Here is a 4,542-nt window from a genome sequence, read left to right on the forward strand (position 1 = left end):
AAGGTTGGAGTTTAGGGCAGGACGGTTTGAATGAATCAAGTACCTCATATCATCTTCATGTAACATTTTTGAAAGTTGCCTAATTAACAGAAATACATGGAAATCCTCCCATGTCTGAGACTTTTAGAAAAACCATTTGAACAGCCTATTACACAGCGAATTACTAACAATTCCAATTCACCAGTCTCAGGACAAGGCCTATGCTTCAAATTCAAATAAACTTCAGTGTCCTTCAGCTGTCTGAAAATAGCCACTCCAAACGATTGCCTTGTGTATAATTCTGGTTTTATTATCTAGACATATTAAAGAGTTTACAGATTTACATATTGAAGCTTCAGCCTCAGACTTTAGTGACTTATTGCTATGTCATGGCTCATATCTTTTCTTTAATACTGTGTTTCCTAGAGATACAACCGATCAAGTCACAAGCTGTATGTCATGACTGTCATTGTTCAAGGGACTCAGAATCCAGGGGTCAGATTCATTCTTCAAGGACTTCTGCTACAAGTAGATCTTTGCACCATCATCAGTCACTTTTTTCAAATAGACTTTTTTGCTATTATAATTTTCCAACATAAATAACATAATTTTCTGAATCCAGGGTCATTATTCTCTTTAATCTTACTCAGAAAAAAACTAAGATCTGAAGGGAGGGGTATCCCAGAAACCAGATATTGAACAAACTGTACAAAAAGATTAAAAAATAAATAAATTAGGTCACACACCACAAACACACACACACACACCCCTTTGTCAATGGCACATAATTTTTTAAACTGTACTTGAATTTTCCACCCATTTATTAATAATTATTTTGTTCTGTGAAGCAAGGTGGTAATACCCTTGTGTGTGTGTGTGTGTGTGTGTGTGCGTGTGTGTGTGTGTGTGTATTAGGGATGTGGTATGTAAACAAGGAAGAAGGAAAGGGTTTCTAAAACTTGAGATTCCAAGACAGAATGAATCCTGGGGATGAATGTTTAGAGAAAACTACAGTTTTAGAAATACAAGCTTAAAATAAGCAATCAAAAAAGGGGAGGCATCTCAACTACAGAAAGCCCATTTTGAAGTAATGGCACATGGAAGAAATGACCATTTTTACAAACAGATATTAAAGATTAAAAAAAAAGCTACTATGCACAGAGAAGTGGATTTGTCAGTGGAGGGGTCTGCTCATGCCCCCCCTTTTTTTTTCAGATGGAGTTTGTCTCTTGTTGCCCAGGTTGGAGTGCAATGGTGTCCAGGCTGGAGTGCAGTGGCATGATCCCAGCTCGCTGCAATCTTCGCCTCTGGGGTTCATGTGATTCTCCTGCCTCAGCTTCCCGATTAGCTGGAATTATAGGTGCCCACCACCTCGTCTGGCTAATTTTTGTATTTTTTAGTAGAGACAGGGTTTCTCCACGTTGGCCAGGCTGGTCTTGAACTCCTGACCTCAGGTGATCTGCCCTCTTCGGCCTCCCAAAGTGCTGGGATTACAGGTGTGAGCCACCACACCCAACCAACCATTCTTTTAGAAACCTTCTGTTTCCTAAAAATCTGGTGATCCCTCTCTTCCAAGCCCTCCACTCCTGAGAGTGGCAGCTGATTGAACTTCAAATGGTGGGAATTGTTTGAGTATTGATCTTAGTAGCTGTAATTGGTGGAACTATTTTATACCTTACTATATGCTTAAGAAGAGAAAGTGGGTCAACAAAAAAGAGCAAGAAAGAGCAGACAGAGAGAGAGAAAAGAAAAAAATCAAATGTGCCCATGAAAGATAAAGGACGTCTCTTGTTCCAGCTAATTTCTGCATTTTCTGCAATTTTTTGAGGAAAACCCTTTTATTTTTGTAATAAAAGATTGTCCAGTAAGGTGCAGAAGAGTATTATGTTAATATTTTTAGCTAAGAAACAAATATGTGTTCCTCTGCATTTTTTTTTTCCTAAAATAATCACACAAAAAAATGTTAAAGTATATTTACTGTTGAAGAAAAAATACTAAGTGGGAGACAGGCTTTCACTTCTGTTTTCTTATTTTTCTATGTTTCATATATTTACTTTGTAGGGACAGAAAGGTGTGATACATTTTCTACCCCATCGTAAGGGTCATGGTCACCTCTCCTAGCAAAAGACATGTTAACAGAAGAAAAGCATAACACCCAGTTATTTAATCAAGGTTTACATAAGCCTTCACAAATGAAGACCCGGGGAATCTATTTTTATGCATATTTGGTAAAAAATTGACGGGCGTTTAGAAATGTGATTGGACAGAGGGAATGTTCTAATGGTAATAGAGAGGGGAACTTCAGCAATACCGGTCTTCTTAGATTCTTCTTGGTCTCCCTATGCAGAGGTCTTTCCAGTTCTTTCTCTTCTAGGTATAGAACAGGACCTTTATAGAATTCAGAATCTTCTAGAAAGAAGGGAGAAGAAAGAAAAGGATCTTTCTAGGTTGTATGGCTTGTTTGAGAGAAAGGGGATCTAGTGCCTAGGATTCACCTTGGTGAAAAATAATTCTGATTTTTGTGACTTTCTTCAGGGGAAAAAGAGGGGCAGGAGAGCAGGAGAAGGTCAGAAAGAAACTTCACTTTTAAGGTTCCTTCTTTTTAAAAAATTTTATTGATGCATAATAGATGTTTATAGTTCTAGGGTACATATGATAATTTAATGCATTCATGTAATGAGTGTGCTGGGGATAACAATCACCTTAAATATTGTCTTTTCTTTATGTTGAAAACCATTCAATTTATTCTGATGCCTTCCAATATCCTTTAGATGAAAGTTCTCAGCATGCCAAATCACCATACTCCGGTGTATCATTTTCTGAGCCCCAGCAGCAACAAGGAATATATGTAGCATGAAATTACAGGTTATCTATGTATCTTAAACAACTACTAATACAGGTTTCTATTGTAAATGTGAAATTGATCTCTCTCATAACAATTAATCAATCTCTCACTAGGAAAAGCAGGTGAGTACATATCTATTGAATTTTTTTATCTATTGAATCTACCTAACACTAATGAAACACTAGCATTCTGATGTGAGAAAACAAATAATTTCCAAAACAAGTGTGAACAAGCTCAGTTTCCAAACTTTGAGAATCTTTCCCATCCAAGTGCAACTCGGGACTCCCATTTTAAAAATACATATTGATCACCCACATTGTTTCCCTCCCCTCTCATCCCTTCATTCCTTCCCTCTCTAGACACTCCCCCCCAGCAATGTATGGTAATGTAATTATGCTCTTGCTTAAGAAATTCCATCAGCTAACTTGAAACAAACCAGGCAGAGAGCCCCAGTTGCAGAATTCTCCCACTTAAGGGATTTTGAGAACAATTCGTCCACCACCATCAGGCTGAGGTCAAAATAACACCAACCAGACCTCCAAACAAACATTACCCAGAACAAAGACACACAGACCCTGCCCCCTGTACCATGCCCACGTGTCTCCCATACCAACTCCTTATGGTAAAATTTTAAATTTAAGATGGTCTTTGCAACTGTAGTCCAGCATATTCTTGGCTTGCTGGCTCTCTGAATAAACCTGCTTTTCCTCCCATCAACTCTCATCTCTCGCATCTGACTTTTGAGCATTGAGAGCTGAACCTAGGTTTGCTTATATAAGCAATCTTGATATTGTAAAACAAAAAGTATCTGAGACAACTCTCAGTCAGTTTGGAAGTTTATTTTGGCAAGATTAAGGACATGTCAGTGACACAGCTTCAGGAGGTTGTGAGAACATGTGCCCAAAGTGGTTGGATTACAGCTTTGTTTTATACATTTTTGGGAGAAAGAAGTTCCAAAGATATCAAGCGATATATGTAAGGTGGACACTGGTTTGGTCCAGAAAGGAAGGACAACTCAACGTGGTCATAGGTGGGGCTTCCATGTCCTAGGTGGGTTTAGAGATTTTCTGATTGGCAATTGCTTGAAAGTGTTAAGTTATTATCCAAAGGCCTGGAATCAATAGAAAGGAATTTCTGGGTTAAGAAATTAACATTGGGTGGAGACCAATGTTCTTGTTATGCAGAAACGAATCCTCCAAGTAGTAGGCTTCAAAGAGATTAGAAGATAAATATTTCTTATCAGGCTTACAAAGGTGCCAGAATCTTAGTTAATCTCTCCTGGATCAGGAAAATACTTGGAAAGAGAAAGGAATTCTCTATAGCATATAGATGCAGGGCTATTTTAAAATACATCAAAGAAATACATTTTAGGATAAAATACTTTGATTTCTTCCAGGGCCTGCTGTCTGTCATTTTGTGGTGTACCGTATTGCCACAAAGAGTCTGTGTGGTCAGTCCTGAGACCTCTGTTTTAATTTGAATGCTGGTTAGTTGTGCCTGAACTCCAATGGGGGGAAGATATAATGAGGCATGTCTAATCCCTCATTTCTATCATGGCCTGAACTCGTTTTTCAGGTTTGCTTTGGAATGTCCTTGGCTGAGAGGCGGCATCCATTCAATTGGTTGGGAGTCTTAGAATTTTATTTTTGGTTTACAGTATTGAGAGGCTGCACACAAGTACAAATTTATCACCGTGTTCTCAGCATTTTAAAAAGGTG

General features: G+C 38.3%; 1 long non-coding RNA gene across 1 annotated transcript in view; it reads right to left on the reverse strand.

The window, feature by feature from the left end:
• The window catches only part of LOC139357471 (uncharacterized), a 109,216-nt gene that overhangs the window by 55,047 nt on the left and 49,627 nt on the right, over positions 1-4,542 (reverse strand). The window lies entirely within an intron of this gene.

This window comes from Macaca nemestrina, chromosome 12 (assembly GCF_043159975.1).
Source record: "Macaca nemestrina isolate mMacNem1 chromosome 12, mMacNem.hap1, whole genome shotgun sequence".
In the NCBI taxonomy this organism is placed as follows: domain Eukaryota; kingdom Metazoa; phylum Chordata; class Mammalia; order Primates; family Cercopithecidae; genus Macaca; species Macaca nemestrina.